Source organism: Saccostrea echinata, unplaced genomic scaffold, assembly GCF_033153115.1.
Source record: "Saccostrea echinata isolate AGI-Se365-2 ecotype Australia unplaced genomic scaffold, CSIRO_AGI_Sech_v1 ptg000022l, whole genome shotgun sequence".
Lineage (NCBI taxonomy): Eukaryota > Metazoa > Mollusca > Bivalvia > Ostreida > Ostreidae > Saccostrea > Saccostrea echinata.
In genome coordinates, this window is record NW_026889771.1 from 6,104,865 (window position 1) to 6,129,418 (window position 24,554).

The window sequence follows — 24,554 nt, forward strand, 5'->3', positions numbered from 1 at the left end:
AACTTAGAAAGATTTAATCTGGCCCCGATACTCATGAAAATGTTAGTTCTTACAGTCCCTAACTCCCTTGTAAAACTCTGGTCTAACTCTACCCAAAGGGCTCTGATTTGAACAATCCTGAATGCTGCTATATTGTATAACAGTATTCATCAGTATCAGATTGTATACCTTAAGTAAAAATACACGCACCTGTATAAAACACTTATCCAACTGTTGATTGTTTGTTTCTTGTTTAACGTCCCTCTCGAGAATTTTTCACTCATATGGAGACGCCACCACTTGCCGCGGTGGAGGGCTGCAAATTTTGACCTATACCCGGCACTTAGGGCCATTGAGCAGTGAGGGATCTTTTTCGTGCCAGAACCTACTGCGACACGGGACCTCGGTTTATACGGTCTCGTCCGAAGGACCGGCCTCCTACTGTTGTAAATAGCCCTTCATAAAACCGTCGATAGGAATCACACACCTGCCCCTCGGGTAAGTTATTGGGAGAATAGTTCCTGTTGCAGGTTTGATAAGAGACTATCCCACTCAAACCATTGGATGAGTATGTATTATAGCTTTCCTAAAGAACAATGTATGGTAAGAGCCTAATTAGGCCCCTAATTTGATAAAGAAAAAGAAGTTTGAATTTTAATGGTTGGCAAGTAAAAACTTTAAATGATGCTTGTTTTATAACCAGTATAATTGATTTTTAAAGCGTACATGGATGCCACAAGAGGCAGAGAAAGTGGAACATTCAACCAAATTTCAACTATAATTCTGATGGAATTTCCCCTAAACTGCGATACTTATTACCTCTGAAATAGAGCACAAGCTTACCTATCTGAAATTTTCATTCACAAGATGTATCTTAAACTGGTGCATGAAATATATAAATTTCGTAGATAGGCAACCATTTTCTGAAACAAAATGTGCTTTAAAATTGATGAAAATTCGAATAAAAATGAAAAAATTCGGAAAATGATCAATTTTGTGACCTTCCTATTACCTCTATATATCCCATCATTTAGAATCTAAACTCGTTTTGTAACAAGGCTTTACTGTACCGTTCTAAGATAATCTCAAACCAAGGGCCAGAAAGGGGTCTTAGCTAATCTTGTCCTTTAAGACAATGAAAATTTTTTTTTTACTTTAAAATTTTTAAGTTTAGAAAGAAGTTTGAGAAAGTAAAATTATTCATTCTAATTTTCAAAAAATGCACCGCTGAATTAAATTAGTTCAGACTTTTATCTAATTAAAATGGAATATTAATCACAAGCAGACATTCCATTTACAATATTTCAGTGATATAATACATTTTTTGAGGTCCTTTAGTACAACCATAATTGAAATATATATTGACGTTAAAAAATGCAAATCATGGATTATTCATTTCACAAGTGCATATTAAAAGAGGTTTGGGATATATGTATGTCACTTTAACTTCAATGAATAGTATCAATCAAGTACAGTAAAGCAAACTTATAGCGAACACGCTTTTAATGAATTGGCGTTTACAGCAAAGTGATTTCCATTCCCCATGACTTAAAAATATATTTAACACTTAATGGATATAATGAGTTACACTGATAATGAAGCAAAATTGTCAGTCCCTGGCACTTCGTTATAAGCATGTTTTACCGTAATTGTAATCAACTTATTTCTCTTTACATGTGGAATCATCACTGTTCATCGGGGATCAATCTGTGGATTTTGTGGGTAGCTCTTACCCATGAATTAAGTCCCCACAAACAAGTCAAATTCTGGTTACCCACAAAAATTGACCCCCATATACAATGATGATTCTTCAGTAAATAAAATTCTTATACAGGTTTAAATCAAACATGGAATGCTATTAAATACATTTTTCTTTTTTATTTGACAGTTAAATATTTCACAAAATTACCTAACATACAATTTATAATTCAGATGGTTAATTGCATAAAAACTAATGTTCATTTGATTTAAAAGGCAGTGAGCATTAATGCTCACCTGAGTATCATAGTTCCTCCTCATATGACAAACTTAAGTTTACCCCAGAAATGGAACTCTATACAGATTTGTGTGACATGAATTTACAACTGAAGATCTATGTGCTCACTTTCATTATCAAGAATCTTGTTTATAAAAGATAATGAGTAAAAAGTCCAACCAATAAGTCTGACACACAAACTCACAAATTTGATAAGACTTACTATCATTAAGAAAAAAGCAAAGGTTTGCTGGCTAAAAAAAAAAATAAAATTTAAAAATCCATATACTGTAGAATAAACCCATGTCAATTCATTGTTCTGGTCCTTCATAAAGCCAGAAATATATAATTATGCACAATGTCATGCTTGTAATGGTTTTCAAGACTTTTTTGCAGCTGACTTCCATGATCAATTTTCCAGTTTGTCAGAGAACATTCTTTGTAATTTAAACACTTAAATGTAGGTACTAGCTCTCACTTTCAAACATCTCAGTCAGTTTGCTTAATTGAGCAATCAAAAACATGAAAACACAGAAGAACAACATAAAGGTTGCCACAGTCTTTTCCATGCCAATCATTTTCTTCAGATGATTAGTCATCATGGTCATTCAATAACTTTCCTTTAGGCTAGCATACATGTTGAATTGTAAATACCCTGTAATGAAACAAGTAATATTATGATTAAATTTTTTATTTTAATACATGTAAAAAGAACCAAATTATCAGGGCAACTGTGGTAAAATTTCATGCCAGTTCACATTAAATTTGTCCTAATTATAAAATGAAAGACTAAGTTTGGTGAAGGAGATAGATTCTTTGTTTAGGGATGGGTATCGGCAAAAAATTTGTAACGTGATATATCACGATTTTCCCCAAAAAATATCAGGATAAATCGTGATATTTTTACACACAATTTTTACTACAATTTCAAATGAATTTTCATAATATTTCTTAAAAATATGCTATAAAAACCTAACTTTACTTTTTTATTCATTTAATATAAAGCATTTTGGATGCCTTTGTTTAACTATTTTCAACATTTTTTACACTTCCTGTAATTGTCTTTCAATAGTTTGAACAAATAAATGAATAATTTCTGGAATTTATAGTTATGTACCAAATACCAGTATTTTAGTCTCTGTATCACGATACGTATCATGCAAAAAAAAAATTGTGATATACTGATACACCAATAAAATCGCGCATCTCTATAATCTTTGTTACTCTTGGCTGTCATAAGGCAGAGTGAGTTAGTAAACCTAAAAAATTCAAATTCAGTGGGCATACAATTCAGGTACTTATAGGTACTTACAGTAAAAACTGTCTATTCAGAAATCTGTGCAGTCTGTTTCACTGTGAATTCAGACCTTTATTTTAATTTGAACTTTACTCTTTTCTATGTGTTTTGCACTGTGCAATCTGACATCCTGACACCCTGTCTATTCTGACACAAAATTTGTTCAGCAGTGAATGTCAAATCAGACAGCTAGGTTTCACAGGAAAATTTTTTTTCAGCAAGTACTGATTATCTTACCCTGAATTACTGAACTGGGAGTAATATACAACTGTGCAATCAAGATGTAAATCATAAACATTTGGCAAGACTTTCAAATGACATGCTTGTATGTATCCACTTTAAAGTCATTTACTAGTGATTAAAGTTTCAAACTGGATATCCAATTGGAATATTAAGGTTATGCTCTATTTATACAAAATACCTTTTCCAATATTCAAGAAGTAAACACTTTTAATACTTACAATACATTGCATTTGCAAGCATCACAAAGGAGTGTTGATCTTTTTTCTAATGCAGGGGCTTTAGTTATGGATAATTGGAATTGTCATCTTATCCTCTAGGGGGAAAAACATAGTATAATAAATAAATTAGAAATGTTTCAATGTTTCTAAAACACAAAAATGTACTCCAATGAGAACAAAAAATCAAAGGTCATGATATTTTAGAACACGTTATTATTTTGTAACATAAGCCTAGATATATAGAAATACAGTATAGGGTTTTTTTCTGTCCTATAAAATCATTGACCTTGACCTTTGGACAAGTTGCACCCTAAATCTATAAATAACCTCTAAACTTTTCTTCATCTATACCGGGCATGAGCTAACAAATATTATTGATCAAATTTAGTAAGGATGACTCAACTAAAATGCAGCATTATAATAAGCATCATAAGTAAAATCTGACAAACTCAAGACAGTCTACATATAAGATACAATTTTAGGTGAAAAAAAGGCAATGTTTATATTCTGGAATAAATTTTTTCAAGTTTTCAAGACATTTTATGTCTGTTATGATTTTGAAATTGCGGTAGTGTCTGTAAAATCTTGGTTGGGAGCTTGGAGTAAGTGAATCTTGCAGGCACCATGGTCACTTTATTGTCTAAGTTTTGGAAAGGCTTCAAAAGTCTATTGGTACTGAATAAATACCCTAATTAATTGTGTAATGGTATCGGATTTGATTCTGTTGACCACCCCTGGACTTGCAAGTAAAATTCCTGCCAGGGGCAATTAAGAACTTGGGTGGGTTGCAACTCTGAGGGTGAAAACAATTTAAGGAGGGAGGAATGTACATTTTCTCCTTTCCTGTTACAAATGAAATTATAACAATACTTAGGAAGAAAAGTTATAGCTGAATGAAGAATCAGACAAGATCCTAGTAGAGTTCCCACTGAGCTATAGGAGTGTAACTATCTACCAGTTAAAGAGTTGTCCCTAAGACCCGGGGGCCGGGGAATTTCCCTGCCTATAATGACATAAAGCCCCAGTAATTCTGGTATCCCCCCTCAAGCCCCTGTTAGGGGAGGAACCCCAAACCCCCTTCTACTTTTTTAATGCCCCCTGCTATTTCAATTGTTAGGAACAACCCTGAGTTACCAGTTACTGTATATCAGAATAATTGTTTTGCCCCCAGTCAGTTACAAAGCAATAGAGCAATCCAGAATACAGTTTATGTGTCACCTGCAGAGCAAAGTGACACTTGGGGATTGATCACATTTACCCAGGGTCTGTTTGTCTGTCTGTCCATCCATTAATCTCACCATCAGTCACACCTTACATATATATCATGAGAAATGTAAAATGATTGGACTTAATTTTTTGAATATATAAACCTGGGCACTACGGCTTTCATAAAATACAAGGGTTTACCCATCTAGTGACCTTTCAATTTGACTTTTGATCTACTTTTTAAAATCGTTCATAGAGTCAATATATTTTGCTAACTAAGCTTATTTTTGACCTATTGTCATAAGACATTAAAGCTAGACAGTCCACTTGACCCTTGACCTTTGATCTCCTTTGGAAAAATACTTCGAAAAATTTGAGATACAGAGTTTCAATAACTAGCATATACATCACTTGTTTATGAGCTCATGTACTTTTAAACTGTATAATATACAGTATGTTATTACATAAACTGAAATCTAAGTACTAACAAAATACATCGGAATGGGTATAGCAAAATATATTGCACTTCAAATAAAGATGAATGCATGCTTACAATTTCAGTAAAGAGAATCTGAAATCTCTCTCTATGATAGTGATGAATCTGGAAGATTGTATGATAATAATCATTTCTAATTATCTCAGTTTCCTTATTATTTTATGCATAAAGGATTGGGGAATCATATTTTTATTATTTATATATGGTAATTGCCATTCTAACAAGGTCTCTCCATCTGTGGATGTTTTTCTTTGCAGGTAAATGCATGAACCAATTTAAATGCTAGTAACATAAAAAGCTGACCACTCCTAGATTTATTCAAATGATGCGCTAAAGCATGTCACATATTGAAACACTCTACTTTTTTATATGGTCCAGGCCCGTAGGAAGCAATTTCAGTTTGAGGGGCACAGCCATGCATATATTTTCAGTTGAGGGGGCACTATTAACTACCAATTAGACATTTTTATTGAGGGGGCACAAGCATATAGTATCTATTTTTTCAATAGCAATCTGTATATCGGCAAAATAATTGCCCACCTCCCCCCCCCCCCCCCCACGGCCATGTGGTCTATGAATAATCAATTAAGAATCGTATCATTTAAGTACTTTACAAAATGTTTTTTTTTAAAGTACATGTATGACAAAATTATATTCCTAACAATATATTACAGTCACTGTGATCACTGTGATAATTTTAAAGTATTTTTTAAAAAAGTTTTTTATAGATAGAATTAAGTGATACACATAATGATAAACAAGTCATTGACAAAATCCGACCGTGATACATATTTGGGGTAATACCCATCCCTACTGAGCTACCCAGGATGATGTTCACAGCCCAAATAGCTTCTCTTATATATACAACAAGAAATTGCATCACACTGTCAAATGTCTGAATCTGACCTTTGAGCAAGTGACCAAAAATCTACCACTCAATAACTTCCTTCAGGCATTCTCAGTGTTGGTTATAAAATGTCCAATTAAGGACATACGCAACGTAGTTTGAACTTTATTGTCTTTTTCCCTGGAGTTGAAGAGTTCCAATACTTAAAGGAACTGTGTGCTTCATTTTAATGTCTATATATGCTGTTGTACACTTCTTTTAAAACAAATTTGGATAAACAAAACAATTAGAATATATGTAGTAGTAATTTTTGTATATTTTTCTTTGAATTTCACAAGAATTTTAATCAGCTGATATCTTTTCAAAACCCCTGGTAATGCAAGCTGCTTTTTTGTTTATGAACATCTGATGGCACTTTAATCTTAAATTAAGAATATCTTGAAAAATTATCAGTAGGTAAGGTACGTTGCGTATGTCCTTAATTGCATCACAATGGCCAAATTGACATTCTTGAGCTTGGATATTTGATCAAGTTAGGTATTTTCTTGAAAACATTTGTCACTGTAGTAAGTATGACTAAATTTGTGGAAAACACAAGAGATCCATGGGCCATGATGCTCACCTGAGTCACCTTGGTAGTGCTGTTATTCATCAGCAGATTTTAAATAAAATCTCACTTTATTCACATGAAAAATTCATTATCCATATCATTGCCCTAGCCTAGCTCCAAGGGGTTGCAGATGTTACAATATCCTTATGATGTTGTGGCCTTATGACTACAAATGAGGGTTATGAATTGAACAAACTTTAATCTAGATGCACTTCCTTAGGATACTCGCATATATCAATTGGATTAAGGACATTGGCAAGTCAAGGTTTTCCGGAAAAAGAAGGTTTAATACATGGGTTTTTTCACTTATAAAATAGTGATTGAGAGTGATCTCCCGTGTAGAATTCTGTTACAGAGGTAAACAAAAGCACGTGTACTTCCTTCAACGGGTAGAATCATCTATACAGCAAGAAAGAAAGTCGTAATGGCTTTGTTGTACATTGTATTCAGGGACAAAGAGCCAACAGGTCGTCATTAATGTTAGTTATGCTCAGTATGCTGGGAAGAGCAAAGATGTGACATATCCTGAAAGGTAGGCCGACTGAGAACAGTTCTTAGCTAGGTCGTGTGAAGGAAGCTGCGCTTAGTAACTACGAATAAAAAATGAAAATAAAACAATGCCAATATTTTTGTTACAATGCGTTTCAATCAATTCAGTCAACTACATGATAAAAACAATCAACCAGTCTCTTGGTCAATTTTAGCTGTTAAGGGAAGCAACTCAGAAATAATGATTGGTGCCGGTATATCCATGTCTTGTTCCGATATATAATTTTTCAGCCAAAATTTTTTAGAAGTCATAGGAAATGAAGATACAATAATGTATATAATACAAAAACTGTATGAAATAAGTGGGTTTTGGAAAAATATTATGGTGAAAAATTATGTAGGTCCATTTTATCAACATTTTACATAGGAAATGCATTGAGAAGTGTAAAAACACTGATTTGACAAAATCAAAAAAAGAAGGTTGGATTGGTAGGTTAAACGGTCCAGAATATAGCCTGTTTAGTACATTTAAACCTACTCAAGAGTTCTTGAAAAATTCTATACAATAACCAGGAACCTTGCCAATGTCCTTAATTGGACTAATCATGACCCTGTTGTTTTTGAGAAAATGATTTTTTTTCTTCTTATACTCCAAAGTAAAACTTTTATCCCATATTATGGCCCCTATCCATTCCTGGAGGCAATGATTTTAACAAACTTGAATCAGCAATATGCAAGCAGTGATGTTTGCATATTAGTATGACAAATCATGGTCCTGTTGCTCTTGAAGAAAAGATTTTCAAACTTTTTTTTCTAATATATATATTCCCATGTAAGACTTTGATACCCAATTGTGGCACCAACCTACGCCTGGGGGCTAGGCTTTTCACAAATTTATATATACATTACTTGAGGATACTTGCACCTCAATATTGATAATCATGGCTGTGCTGTTCTTGAAAAGATTTTAAAACATTTTCCCTACATATATTCTGATGAAAAAATTGACCCTCTATTGTGGCCCCCACCCCATCCTCAAGGGCAGTGATTTAGACAAACTTGAATCTACACCATGTCAGGAATCAAAACTTTCATACAAGTTTACACTATCTGGTACAATACTGGGCTGAACATTAACATTTTTCCGATTGTCTGTGTCCAGTTCATTTTGTAATAAGACAAGAGGCTCAAGGGCCTTTAAGGTCACCTGAGTTTAAAAAACAAGAGGCCCAGGGGCCACATTGCTCACCTGAGCACTATGGCTAGAAAAAAAGCAGAAATCAGTTCAGTCTTGAAAGGATGAAAAGTTTAATATAAAAGTGGTTGGGGGGGGGGGGGGGGGAAGGGGGCATGAATTGAACAAATTTGAATCTACATTACCTGAGGATGCTTCCATTTAAATATGACCAATCATGGGTTTGCTGTTCTTGAGAAGAAGATTTTTAAACATTTTCCCTATATATTCCTATGTAAAACTTTGATTGCCCATTGTGGCCCCGACCGACCCCCGGGGGTCATGATTTGAACAAATTTGAATCTACACTACCTGAGGATGCTTCCATGTAAATATGACCAATCATGGCTTTGCTGTTCTTGAGTAGAAGATTTTAAAACATTTTTCCTATATATTCCTATATAAAACTTTGATCACCCATTGTGGCCCCACCCGACCCCGGGGGTCATGATTTGAACAATCTTGAATCTACACTACCTGAGGATGCTTCCACATAAGTTTCATATTTTCAAGCACATTGGTTCTTGAGAAGATTTTTTAATGATGCCATTAATTTTTCAAGAATTCATAATTATCTCCCCTTGGAAGAAGGCGTGGCCCTTCATTTGAACAAATTTGAATTCCCTTTACCCGTGGATACTTTGTGGCAAGTTTGGTTGAAATTGGCCCAGTGGTTCTGGAGAAGAAGTCGAAAATGTGGAAAGTTTACAGACAGACAGACGGACAGACAGACGAACAGACAAATGTGATCAGAAAAGCTCACTTGAGCCTTCGGCCCAGGTGAGCTAAAAAAAGAAACTGTGAAAGATACATGGAATGGTAAATAATTAATATAATAAATAATACTGATGGGATCGGTAAGAATTTCATAATCGATGATCGGGTTACTGTAACTAACTAATTATCAATTATAATCGGACATTTCTAATTTCTTTTAATTTATTTGATTAAATGTAAGAATGAGTAGATGACTACTTTCTGTGGTGGTCCAGCAGGTCCTTCATTCATTTTGTAGAACCCAAAGTACGTCCATACCCAGGAACATGCTTTGTTACCAGGGTATGGATACAATTCTGCACCATTACGATACACAAATAAAGTAACAGTTAAGTCAGGGCTGGAATATTTAGCTTTAAAACTATTACGCTTGTAAAAAAAAAAAAATAAACCGATTAATCAGAATAAAAATTTTGTAATCATGTCCTTGGATTATGTCAGCAATCGACTGATTTTCGATTATAATTGATGATAGGAACACCACTAATAAATAAATAAATAAATAAAATTAAATTCAAACTAGAAAAATATGTTCAAAAGACATGAATGCCCCACCCATGGTATTTTTATAATGCAACATGAAAGTTTGTATAAGTGTATGATTTTTGACGAAAATATCTTCTGAATCATTAGTTTTTTTTATAACTGAGATAAATATACACAATAAAAAAATAAAGTCAAAGGTCACTGGGAAGGTAAAGGCAGAGCTCCAGATAATTTTTTACCTCAAATTGTATTTACTCCCTGATTTTCAAATCAATGCAGATTTTGCTTTTCAGCAAAGTAATCAAAAAGTATTTTGTTAATCTATTGCTCTTTTGACATCTAATGTGATTTTTAGTTTGTTATCGAAATAACTGTTTTTGACAGAGGAATGCAAATAAAAAAGGACAGATTCTGCATTTATCAATTAGGTTAATGAAATATATATTAGGTTTTGCTATATATAAATTGTTAGCATCGTTTAAGAGTTACTGCCTGTTTGCATTAAAAGTCGTGTGGCGCTATTTATAGCAAAGGAGCATGTGGAGAGCAAAAAACAATTATTTTCATACAATTAATAAAGGTTGTCGGCGGACTTTAGATGATATTATTGCTACAGAAAATGTTAAATATATAAGAAATGTTTAATAAACAGTGCTTAAAAGGATAAATTAGACACCATGTGTGTTTTGCGCAATTTTGACAGTATCGACGTGTGCGCGTCAAGGACGAAAATTTGGATCTTATATGAACAGTGGAAATCTGTGATATTTTCAAACAAAATACGAGTATTTAATATTCAAATCGTTCTCCCGAACTGGAAATCGGCCTAGGTTATTCCGAATATGCTTACCTTTTGATAAAAATTCAGACACTGAGTTGACCTTAATTCACATAATTAGTTGAATCGTACTTGTATCATTCAATCCGTTGTACGCAGTACTTTCGTAGTGTAATATGTATTTATGATTGCTAATGTGTAATTGTACACCCTATTTTAATTTTTAATGCGTATTTTGAAAAATTCAATGCATATTTCTGCAAATACGCACCTTATCTGGAGCTCTGTAAAGGTAAAAAACAAGGCCCATAGGTCTTATAGGTCACCTGAATATCATGTAACAACTTTCCCACAACTGAATTAGGTTCATGTTTTAAACCAGAGGCCATGAAATTCATAATTTTGAAAGAGGTGCCCTTGCTCATCATAACTACACACTTAGTTTGTTTACTTAACACCCAGGAGCAGAGCAGAGGATTATCAAATAAATAATGCATTGTGTATAATCAGTAGAGCCCCAAACCCCTGACCTTGAGGCCACACATTTCACATATTTTGGAAAAGGAACCCTTGCTCATCATACCCATGCATTAGTTCATTGGCTTAATACCAAGGAGCAGAAGATTTTCAGAGAAGTAATGTATTTTCACTATATAATCAATAGACCCCAGTCCTAACATCAAAACCTCTTACCAAGGGGCACTGAAATTCAGAATTTTGGAAGAGCACCCTTGTTGATTATAACTATGCATTTAGTTTGTTTCTTTAATACCAAGGAGTAGAGAAAAAGATTTTCCAATCATTGATTCATTTTCACTAAATAAATAGTGCCCCACCCTAATACCAGAGCTCAACAAAATAGTTAGTCTGGTAATCAGCAACAATTCAGAAACATGTCTGTATCTATATATACCAGTGCTATCTACCGGTACACTTCATTACTATCACCAAACATAACACAACAGTAGTGCTTTAGCATAAAACACGATATCCACAGAGTAACACCCAGCACCATACCCACACCATATTTGCCTCTCTTTGTCTTTAAATACATGTATATGAAAGTATTTTTGTTTCATTTTTATTCATGCATCTACTGTAGATTCCTAAATATACGCGAGGAATAAATTATCGTGTAATTACGCGAGAAGCACCGCTCGCGAAATAAAATTACTCGCTTTTATTTTTATGGTGCTTTAATGTATGTAAAATCTCTAGATAAATCAACCATTCGCGAATTATTTTTCTCACGATTTGACGTCCTTGGGTCATTTCGCGATAATAAGTACTCGCGTAAAATAAGGAATCTACAGTATTATTTATAAGTCTACCAGCTGTCAAATAAGTTCCTTTGAAAGTTCTTTTCATATTATAAATATATAATATTTTTGTATGGTCAATTTACCTATCAATTACGATATTTACATTGATCAATTATCATAAGTGAATAATTTTTCTTAAAGCAGAGTAAATATTCCAATATTTAAAATGATTAAAATATAGCACTACCCTAAATCCAGAACCCCTGACCCAGGGATAATGAATTTCAACATTCGGAAGAAGCATACTTTCTCATCATAAACATGCACTAAGTTTCTCTGCTAAATACTCAAGAACAACCATAGAGGAAGACTTTCAAAGAATTTAATGCATTTTCAATATATGATGAAAAAAGCCCCGTACTAAACCCGGAACCCCTGATCAAAGGGTAATGACTAATTTTGGAAAAAGTATTCTTAGTCATCATAACCATGCTGGATATTTCCTAATATATATTACAGACCTATGTAAAACTTTGATCACCTTTTGTGGCCCCACCCAATACAGGGGGCCCCAATAACACTACCAGAAGATTTTTTCCTATATAAATTTGAGAAGTCGAAAATATGAAAAGTTTACAGACGATGAACAGCTAAACAGACAGACAGACAGACAGATGGATGCTGGATAAATAGTGATCAGAAAATTTTACTTGAGCTTTAAGCTTAGGTGAGCTAAAAAGTAAACAAGGCCCATGGACCAAAACACTCACCTGAATTACTTTGTTCTTCAACAGATCCCCCCCTTTGTAATACTTATTGTGGCCCCACCCCACCCCCAGGGGCCATGATTTCAACAATCTACACTGCTTCCACATAAGTTTCAGCTTTTCTGGCCCAGTGGTTCTTGAGAAGAAGATTTTCAAAGTTTTTTCCTATATATATCAATGTAAAAACTTTTGATTCCCTATTGCGGCCCCACCCTACCCCTGGGGGCCATGATTTCAACAATTTAAAATTTACACTACCCCAGGATGTCTCGACATAAGTTTCAGCTTTTCTGGCCCAGTGGTAAGGGTGAAACGTTTACTGAATTTTGTAAATGTTTAAACGAACAGCAGTAAAATTAAACAGTACCATTTAAACGGGAGAATATTTTATGTTGAATTTTTTTGGCTACTTACTCATGAAACACTAATTTAATTAACCATTCTTTCACTATAATGTAAGTATGAGACTATGAGTTGTTATTGCTATTTATTTGTTGGTTTTTATGACTAAAGAACATGAAGTGCATTAAACTCATTCACTTTCTACACCGTCAACCAATATTGCCTTAAGGCCTAAAAAAAAATTATGTTTGTTTCCTGTATCCCGACCGACCCATTCAATTTACCCACGGGTGGATTTTTTTTTCCTGCCAATTCTGTGTTTGCTCTTTGGTTTGATCAATCAGCTGATTCTTTTTATTCAAAAAATATTAATTGTATCTTTTATTTGAGATATAAAATATGCAACTTAGTCAACATTTACCTTAAATATAAAGAGTAATCAATTCCCCCATAACTTTTTGAAGTGTGTTTTCTGCCACTAGGCAGCCATGTTGGGTGTCCACTGTAAAAATAACACCTGGATAATTCAGTCCAGGGATGTTTGACCCCATTATTCATAAGCAAAAAAAAAAAAAAAAATTCCCGACCTACCGACCCTTGATTTTTTGGGAATGTTACAGGAAACAAACATAATTTTTTTTAGGCCTAATGGTTTGTTTGGCTACATACGGGACGTAGAAAAAGCATCGTACTGTTATAACTTATAAGCATGATAATTTGTACTTTCTTAGCAATAAAAAGCAACAGCAAAAGTTATTTATTTTAGAACATATACTTGGAAAAATAAATTAAAATCATAATACATCACTATTCACTCCTTGGAAATTGGAAATAAGTATGTTAGACCTCTTGGATTTTAGATAGTTTTGTTTAATATCATGTTTCCAGTTAGATTAAAAGAGAAAACAATATTGTTAACAGTTTGTAAAAGACTGCTTTCTTAGGTAAATATGAAATAAAACAACTTGTTTGTATTAAACTTTATTTCTGATAGACATTGATAATGACCTTCCTGTAAACGTTTACTCAATTTGTAAACGTTTAGAGCATTTAATCGAAACGTCGCCGTTTACATGTGTAATCCAGGGTTGTGGTTAACTTTTGAAAACTTAGGGGCCATGTGGGCTCCTAACTTTTCAAATTTTACAGGCCCACAATTGACCCAGGGGCCCACATTATATGTTAATTAAAATTAAAATTTACTAATTTTTTTTACTGATTTTTTTATTAAAATTCCTAGTGTCAATATGTTCGCAGTCAGGGGCTGACAAATCCCATTGCCCGATGCCCAGGGCTAGTGAATTTTATGGGTGGGCAAGTGAAATTTTATCAACCACTTGCCCATGAGCAAGTGACTTGAAAAAAAATAAAATCCATATGTAAGTCATAGATCTAAAGCTTTGTACAGGGGTTTGCATTTCTACTCAGTATTTGTCTTCCATTTTGTTTTAGATATATATTTTAAAATATGATAATAGTTCATGGTGGGACAAGCAAATATTCAGGTAGGGCAAGTGAATTTTGACCATGCACTTGCCCATGGACAAGTGCCTAAAAAACCTATTTGTCAGCCCCTGGCAGTATTTGAAATTTTGTCAGGTTTTCCCTTTTTTAAAAAAAAAGTTTGATACAATAATATGTTCATTTCATTTTGTAGCGTTTACCGGTAATCCTACAACTGACACATCTATTGTTTAACGGGGGAACATATTAAATAACATACAACCTGTAATGCAGTTTGGTTCTAATCTTTGTGTATTTGACACGATAATTCAAATTCTATCTCTGAATAACTAGTCCTGATGGAGTGCCTCACAGCCGATTGTTACAATATTTCTTTAAGAACAATCTCAAATGTTTGGTCTCCTATCATCAAGATTGCAAATTAACCACTTCGATAAATCGCCACGTTTGATCTAAATCAGGTACATGTTTGACTAATATGCTTGCACACAATACAAATAATCTAGGTTAGTAGAGCATTTGTTCAAAAACTGAAAGTACAATACAAAAACTGAAATGTGATTATGTTCTGGGAAAAAAATTGTTCACCATGTGGGCGACCAGATTTTTAATATCTAATCGCCCACAGCAAATTTTACTCGCATTTGCGAGTGGGCGAGTGGTTATCCACAACCCTGTAATCGTTTCGCCCTTACCCAGTGGTTCTTGAAGAAGAAGAGTTTGCCTATATATTTCAATGTAAAATTTTGATACCCTAGCTATTGTGACCCCACCCTACCCCTGGGGGCAGGGGCCATGATTTGAACAACTTAGAATCTAAACTACCCCAGGATGTCTCGACATAAGTTTCAGCTTAACTGGCCCAGTGGTTCTTGAGAAGAAGATGTTCAAAGATTTTGCCTATATATTTCAATGTAAAACTTTGATTCCCTACTGTGGAACCGCCCTACCCCCGGGGGCCATGATTTGAACAATTTAAAATCTACACTACCCTAGGATGCTTCCACATAAGTTTCAGCTTTTCTGGCCCAGTGATTCTTGAGAAGATTTTTTAATGACCCCACCCTATTTTTGTCTTTTCTTGATTATCTCCCCTTGTAAGGTGGTTGGCCCTTCATTTTCACAATTTAAACTCTCCTTCACCCAAGGATGTTCTGTACCAATTTTGGTTAAAATTGGCTCAGTGGTTCTTGAAAAGAAGTTTAAAATGTGAAAAGTTTACAGATGGATGGACAGCTAGACTGCTAGACAGACGGACGAGGGACAACAGGTGATCAGAAAAGCTCACTTGAGCTTTCAGCTTAGGTGGGCTAAAAATGTTCAAAGTTTTCATACATAGGTTGGATGACTGCAGACAGATGGATTCCATACAAAATGTGATCAGAATAAGCTCATTTTGAGCTTTCAGTTGAGGTAACCTAAAAATAGGATTTTACAATATATATACCATAGTTATTTAGAATTATTCGAATAATATTTAGGTAATTAAAAAGTCCATAAAAAAGAAATATTGACCGATTACTTTTCTGACCAGAAATTCCGGAAGATATACACCCCATTCTTTCATCACATGGTTTAAACCAAAATCAATAGCTGGCAATTCTCAATATAATATTTAAGCAATTAACTGGGTCTATTATCAGGGGCCACAATGGGGGATCAAAGTTTTTACATAAGAAAATATATGAAAATTCTTTAAAAATCTTCTCAAGAACAACAAAGCCACAATTAGTCATACTGATATGGAATCATCCTCAGGTAGTGTAGATTCAATGATTATATTCCTAAGTATAACAGGCAACACCAGGATATGGCCATATAATGATACTATAATATATCATGAGCAGAGTGGCTTTTATAAAACTGTGTTGCTGTGTTGCGTATACCTCCACAGTAATAGAAAATATATAATATGAAAATATTATCACTGTTTCACAAAGTTTTTTATTAGTTGATTAACAGATTCAGGATTGGATTCATTTTGAGCTACCTTAATTGTTTTCCACCATTTTGGAACATTAACATTTGTAAGGTTGTATGTTAATTAAGTAAGATTTTTTGACAGGACTAAGTGAGCTTCAAATAGGGATATATATTATTAAAAACAGCTATTTTAAATGTGTTCGATTTTTGTGTGTATAAAATAAACCCACATACACAGAAACAAATCATATAAGTATTTCCTTCAACTGAAGTTCATACTAAGGACATGAAGTCGAAGAGACAAGAGATTGCTCTACTTTTTCAGGCAAAAGTCACCTTTATGGATCACTGTATAAACTAATAAAGTAAATTCATTAAAAATGCCCCCACCCCCCTTTCACTCACTTAAGGTGCTTACTGAAAATTTGATTAAAACTGTAAACCCATCGTAAAATTCATATCAGTGAGACAAAATCATTAAAACCTATGCTTATACATATATTAAATCATAACACTGATGCCATCTTCAGTGTTATTCACAAATGGCGAAATGTGGTGATCGAGGAAATTCGAGTAATGCTATCATTGATCTCTTTACTGTTTACAAGTGCATCTACAAATATCCTACTACATATATATATATTTATGCACATGTATGCATCTTCATTCGACTGCACTTCATTTTGCTATTGATCTAATTACTTACCAAATCATGATCATTGGGATACATGTGATATTTCCAGGCAGTCAGATCTCGTGGAATGTTCCCGCGAACTTTACTCGGCGATGTGACGTAACGAGATTTTTTTTATTTCATTTTTTTTCCGATTTCACATTGATCATTTTAGATATAACAAGAAATTAAATAATTTGAAAATCGATAAATAAAATAATTTTTATTTTATTTTTTCGAAGGGATGACCCCTGGCATTCAAGAGTTGATTTGCTGCTATTTACAAGGTTCTTTTTAAAGATAATAATAGACCGCGGTATACTTTATATCATATTGTTAGTCTTTGCTAGTTGAAGCTAATAATATACCGTGGTAGACCGCACGGTCTAAAAGTCAGACTTTATGAGTCTTATAAGCATGCAAATAACACTAATAAGTTTGTTACAGTAACAGCTAATAAGTATCGGATCGTATCTGTCACAAAAACTTTATCTTGGTCATATCTTTTGAATGAGAGACGAAAAGGCTTTCATTTTAAATATCTGCATTGCCTATGACAAGAACTTTCTGGATGTTTATGATTTTTTTTATCTTGACCTTGAAGTTTGAACTTTTCAAACATTGTAAACCTTAGCTGTAGCTTTTGCACCTGAAGAGACGGAGCTTTCATATTTGTCATGTGCATTATCTGAGACAAGACCTTAAAATTTCTGAGTGTCTTATGATTTTTATTTACATACAAGTTTGCCCTACTTTTTCAAAAAAATTAACCATGACTGTAGCTTTTGCACCTGAAGACACTGGGCTTTAGCGTGATAATGAGACAAGACAGAACATACGAGACAGTTACGGTATGCTTAAGATCGTTGTACGTCAACCAATAAAGCCGAAAGCAGGGGACGCCAATTCTCGGAAATTGCTTGACAAGTATTTATTTCCTAGAAATATAGGTATAATGGGTATATATATTGAGTTACATGTCTGGGTTTGTGTGCTGACAAAACACAACCAATAATTTAAGACCGAGCTACTTTTATTAATGATTCTACTTCCCCCGTCACCCAGAAAAAATTCTTGTTTATGATATTTGTTTGTGTTTTTTGTTTTGTTTTTGTTTTTGTTTTGTTTTGTTTTTTTTGTTTTTGTTTTTTTTTTTTTTCTGATTTGCATTTTAATCATTTACTTATTTATTTCTCCATATATTATTTGTCATTGTCCGAATCAAACACTTAACTGATTTTACAAAGCGCCAATATTAAAATCAGTTTCGTAATTGGCGTTTTATAGGCCATCTCAACGACCCCCTTAACCTTTCTGGCAAATGGTCAACAAAGGCAAGAATGTCAACTGTTTTCAGAAAACCGATTTCTACATATAAGCCTTACTGCCTAGCAGTGGAATATAGTTGTGCAGATTATCCTAGCTTTATTGCTTCTCCCCGTTAAGATAAAACGATTTCGTATTGCAAAATAAAATTCTAAATCGAGAAAAAAAAATTAAGGGGGGGGGGGGCAGGGGTATTGTATATCCATGCAATTGATGAAGTCGCTTCAAATCTCATTATTTCACATTTCATCGGTATTTTTGTTCTAAGGTTCAAGCCTTGATGAATTTATGATTGGTGACTTGTGTGTTTTATTTTTAAAAGATAAATTCAGTTTAATGCAACCTCAGAAATGCAACGAACGAACTGTTTGTAGATCATAGTTGTAGGAAAACGATTTTTGAAAAGTGCACAATCTTCTGTGACATAAATCAATGAGTATATCAAACCGCTGAATCAAATCTGCATATACTGAAATTTTTACCGACAAAATAAGTGTCTTATCATTGCATCCAACTGAGAAACTGAATGGCTGAGATCGAATATGCCAAACAGCGGTATATACTCGTGTTCTGAGTTAGTTGAGCGCCCTATGGTCTTCATACATGTAATAATATGTGGACATGTGTATCTATAGCAATGTGAATTTTATGGACTGAGGTTAACAAAAATACGTCGTAGAAATGTACAATGGTTTATTATAGAGGGATCATTCGGTGTGCGTACAGGAGGCCCACAGGAGTCAAACAAAGGTCGTTTTCTAAAATCGCCATAAAAGGGGTTACTTGAGAAGTTACACCTGTACTAGTACGGACAAATATTATTTTTGGTCGGTGTCCAAGCACCGAGTTGTCCATTTTCGGAAAATGAGACTGACCCACAGTATGTAGACAATGTGTGTGAAATTTGTTAGCTTTTACCTAAATAAACCACTTTTGATTGAAGTAAACTTAGTAGGTATTACTATACGTAGTTATACTTTACTTTTTTTCTTATAAGTTAAAAAAAACCTCAAACGACGTTAAAGATCACATTTAAACCTGAATGCATATATCAAATGAATGTTGTTTTTATAGAAATACGAGATTAATCTAATAAACACAAAAACGTTCCCATCCCGATCGTAAGTTGATGACGAATTGTGTAGAAGTTTATATTTGAGTTAGGCAAGGATAAATTGAACATTTCAAAATGCTTTGGTAACTCGTAGATCTCATTTTGAGGAACAAATACATTTCTAAGCAGGCACGTCGTTTTTGAAAGGGGGCAGAAGAAATATTTGATGAAAAAAATCTGACAAGCAAAAAAAAAAAAAAAAAAAAAAAAAAAAAGGGAGGGGGGGGGGTATTCCAACTCTATTTCACTATATACCAAAATTTATTTATGCATTACCTTGATTTAACTATACCGCTATATACATAGTACCGCAAGGAAAAAGGGGACAGGTCCCCTCCTGTCCCCGTCCCCCCTGATACTAGGTGCCTGCTAAGGAAAGACGAAACTCTATGAAAACTAGGACGTAAACTGGATGCATTGTCCCTCTATAGCTTCAGTCTGCGTCATGAATAAACTTTGTTTTATATAGGCCATAAAGACGACGAAAATCTAATAAACAGAACAGAACAAGAAGGAGGGGGGGGGGGGGCTTTCCCCTGTCCAGTTTTCTCTGAGAGTCTTTTACCGTTAATTTTGTGTTGGGAATTTTTCCCAATTATCTTCAAGGGTACAAATACTATATAATGCATACTAAAGTTCTATGTACAATGCTTACTATATTTATCACGATATATTTTTAAAATTATATTATTGTGAGTAACTTTAATATTGAAAATAAGCTAATTTTAAAAAATAGCCCACTGCATGTCTAGAACAACCCCAGGGATATTTTGAAAACGGTTTCAGTTGGAAGAAAATCTAAGTACCATTTGATGTACAGATAACGCCATATGAAATAGTATATGGAATCTGAGTGTGGTAGATTACATTATAAATTTCATTGAATAATTTTCATAAAAGACGGCATAGATTTTTTTACGCCTTAAATATTTCGGCTGTTCTAACTAGTCAAATTTGTTGTAAACAACAAAATACCCCACGTAAAGGTCAAGTGTTTTTGTGACATTCGATATTTACGATTTTTGGAAAATGAACTTGACTTCTGTACGGTTAAGGCTAAAAAGATGACCTTACACACCTTTTCTCTAAAACTAGATATTGCATTTCAGGACATTTTTATCTTCTTTGCAAATCAAAGGTCGTCATATGGGGAAAAAACTTTGCGGGGAAGAAAACGTAACATTTCAATGTTATATTAAGGTAGTCGGTAAAGCTTTCGTAGAATCTGAAATGTATCCACTCAGAGTCAATGCGATAGGTGTTAGCAACTTTTTATGAATTCATGTATTCTCATTGATTTTCAATCTCATTCTTGCTATAAAAGTACCTGGTGATCAGAAGTAGAAGCCATGGCTAAAGCCGGAGATATCTAGCCTAGCTGCTAGGCTAGCGGTCTATTGAACGCTTGTATGAATCAATCAAACGATTGTTATCCCTATGTAGCGGCTAGGCTAGCATAACGTTCAATAGCGTAGCGGGTAGCTCTACTTAGACCTATGTGGCTGCTACGATCTTGAACGCATCCCTGACGATTCTAGGTCAATAAGTCTAAGGTTAAGGTCACTGACAATAATTTTAAGAAAGGCATTTGACCTTCGAAGTTTCAAACCTTCGCGGAAATAAGCAATCTGCTATATTATGAAATTACAGGGAAGCGTTTAACACCAATTTATAAGATATGCTAGAGGTTAGACTTCATGCAAAAATAACAGATAGCTTGCCTTTCGGGAGGGAGGACCCCCCTCAATAATTTTGCCGATATATAGTATACTATAGAAAGCATAGCTATAGAAAGCGTGCTCCCTCAATAAAAACGTCTGATGACTTTTTTTTTTTGGTCAGTTAAAGAATTTTTGCGTAGTACCCCCCCCCCCTCCCAACTGAAATTGCTTCCGAATGCGTGGCTATTACTTGTGAAACGTTCAAACGATCTCATGCCCTTGTGTCCCAGAAAAAGAAAGTGCTGCACAGTGCCAGCCTGCGTTGATTTCTTTGAGGCAAAAAGTATTTCCGAGAATGGAATTGTATAACGAAAGAATCTAAAGGATGACTGCACTTAAGGACACACGAAATTTGCGACAAAATAAACTTTCAAAACAAGCATATTTCTTTTCATTGTAAGAATGGTCAACATCCAATCTACAACTTTATGTAATTACGTTTAATAAAAGTGTGTATTTACGAATTTCGAATCTGTTTTCAAAGGCAGGGGTCATCACAATTTCTTGAATCTCCGTTCGATAATGAGGACGCCCACTTTTTTACTGACTTTATACATAGTCAGCGCATGTTTGTCTATTGTTCTACGTTTAACAGTAGTTGTATATTTGCATAAATAATAATGTGTCAAAAGGAGATTAATAGACAAACATGCGCTCATGGTTAAAAAGAGAAAAAACGGCTTCTTCTTACATCCGCTCTCTGTGTTGTAACCAAGGATAGTGACATGTTGAATATTATAATTCACCACGTGATTTCTTACCCAAGATAACTTTGTGAATACTAAATTCCGTCACGTGACTTGTAAGGTAGCATGTTTTGTGCTAACTAGGACATTGTGTTCGAACACGTCAAGTCATCTGGCATTGATATAAAATCTGCTTTAATTACATTGACGTGCTCATATTGTTAATTTCGTTTTGAAGCTTTTGTCAGAAGTGTATTTGTGCCATACAGAATGGAGAGGGAGATTGGAAAGAGTGATCACGTTCTTTTTTCCAAACATGTCATTGTTATTTATCAAGTCTAATTTTAGAGCCATTCTTACAATGTTAGCTCCACCTCTCATGCATATCTAATGTTCAATCAAGGGCAGGTAAGTGTAAAGTCACTATATTTGGAAAGCAGTAAGGACAAAAAACATTGAATCATTTTATTGTATCACAATCTACAATCATTTTAAGATTTAAATTTGGTTCCAAATTGACAGGATTCTTTCATAAACATACAAAAGTGAAATAAAGTTTAGATATAAAAGCAACAGAAGCAACCGAAAAAGACCCAAAAATAGGCGTTAAGTGCAGTCATCCTTTGCGTGCATATGTGTGTGTGTTTTCCACAAATGCTTTATTATTTTTGTGAAATGATTAAATGTACACACTAACACGTAAATTTTATCTCGTACCTTTTTCTCGTAACGAATTTATGTAAATAGTTCTATATTGGTTCGAATTAACCGAAATGAAATGGGAACAGTGTGATCACGTGTAATCGCACGTTTTTCTTATAGTTGTTCTGTACTTGTTTTCTTGGCAATATAATTTACGCGTTATATATTTGTCAACATCAAAGAATCAATGAAAGTATCACTACTCCAAGACATGGGTGAAATATTCTGTTTTTATTTGTTACTAAAGGGAGTCGAGATCCAGTGGGAAACAGTTAAGCAGATAGAATATTAGTATTTTCGTGTATATTATTTCCTACGACCTGCTATGCCTTTAATGTGACACGTCGTTGTCAGAAAAAGTTAATTGATGTTATTACGCACGACAAAAAAAAAAAACAAAAAAAAACGAGTATATGAATAGAAAGACAAACGGCTTGATTTATGTGGGGACCTTCATAGGTAATACGTAGCTAATTAAAATTAAAAAAAAATTAATAAATAAATAAAAAGATAGGAGCACGGTGGAACAAAACTAAAAATCAATATATTCCCTCTGATATGTTTTTTTTTTTTTTTTTGCATCATCAGGCATATTTCCATTTCTTTCATGAAAATAGTTTTCTACAGAAATAAAAGCGAAAATAAAAGTAGTATTGTTAGCACTTCCTGAAAACTATTTTCTTTTTTGTCAAAGACATTTTAAGAAAATTCTCTTCTTTCATTTTTTTTTTCTGAAACTGAACGAAGCTGTCTTTTCCCCTAAAAACACAATGCTCTTCACAGATTTTTATTAATGGCATTACTGTAGGCTAAATCTCATTTTAGGAAACAGGCACTTTAAAACCACAACTCATTTTATAAAAGTACATTGTATAAGGTTATCCTTGAGGCACATCATGCTTTTTCCGGCAATATTTTCAAAGACAGAGATATTCCAATAAACTGTCTTGTTTATGTACATCACCTTTAGACTTTTTTTAAAAACCATTTTAATAAAACAATGCATGTTCGGAAACTTAAATTAGGAGTTGATGACAAGAACTCACAAAATTTGTTATTTCCTACACATGCTAATTATCAACCATCACCATAGAGGAACTTGGTGCAACGATTTTTAATGAATGCAAAATGATATAATTCTTGACCTTGTGATCGGTTCGTTACCAGCACTGCTTTATGTTTCAAAGATTCGTATCGTTCCGTGTCATATCAAATTCTCAATGAAAAAAAAGTGTTCATTTACGCAAGTCTCATACGTTATTAAAAGTACATTTGCGTCTTTAGAACGATCCCCATTGGGGATGGGTACATGTAACACACCTAGAAAAATGTAAATATTAGACCTCAATAAGGGTATGTTGTACACGACAACATCCGGACGTCATTCCTAACTTCCGGTCCCTTACTGGTTTCCTGAAACTTACACGTAGGTGTAAATGACACAACTTGGCCTTACTTTTCAAAAAGTATTAGACTGTTATAATGTTAATATTATGTTTACAAATCAAGTTTAAGAAAATACGTAAGATTAACTTGCATTCCACAAGAAAAATTATGATTAAAAAGAAAAACACGAATTATATGCCATGTGTAAAACTAGCGAATCCACAGCAATGAATGAACTGCACACCCGAACGCAGATGAAATAAATCTGGCGATAGGAAAGATTAAATCAAATAATCAATACATAAAGGTGTATTTTATCAATTCCGTAAGACTAACAGCTGATGTGTTGATTTCGTGGAAATCCAGGTGTGAATAGGTTTATCTTTCTCATTGAACATGCCTGTTTCAATAATAATACCTTATTAGCTATAATATTTGTACAACATATTTAAGAATCTGAAAGACTTTTTACCCCACTCCACCCCCACCTCTCTCGTTGCTAAGATCTGATAAAGTTTTAAAAATGTTGGCACAGTTATATCTTTTTAACTTT

The 24,554-nt window shown here is 33.9% G+C and overlaps 1 protein-coding gene and 1 long non-coding RNA gene across 3 annotated transcripts in view; both read right to left on the reverse strand.

The window, feature by feature from the left end:
• The window catches only part of LOC133190276 (coiled-coil domain-containing protein 96-like), a 266,577-nt gene that overhangs the window by 168,353 nt on the left and 73,670 nt on the right, over nucleotides 1–24,554 (reverse strand). The window lies entirely within an intron of this gene.
• LOC133190821 (uncharacterized) lies at nucleotides 1,843–17,160 on the reverse strand. Of its 2 annotated transcripts, none has more exons than XR_009721622.1 (3): nucleotides 17,100–17,160; nucleotides 3,713–3,807; nucleotides 1,843–2,609 (listed from the first exon to the last, which is right to left on the reverse strand). It is a non-coding gene; the product is annotated as an uncharacterized LOC133190821 (long non-coding RNA). The 2 variants fall into 2 exon arrangements; XR_009721621.1 differs by lacking the exon at nucleotides 17,100–17,160 and adding an exon at nucleotides 13,428–13,493.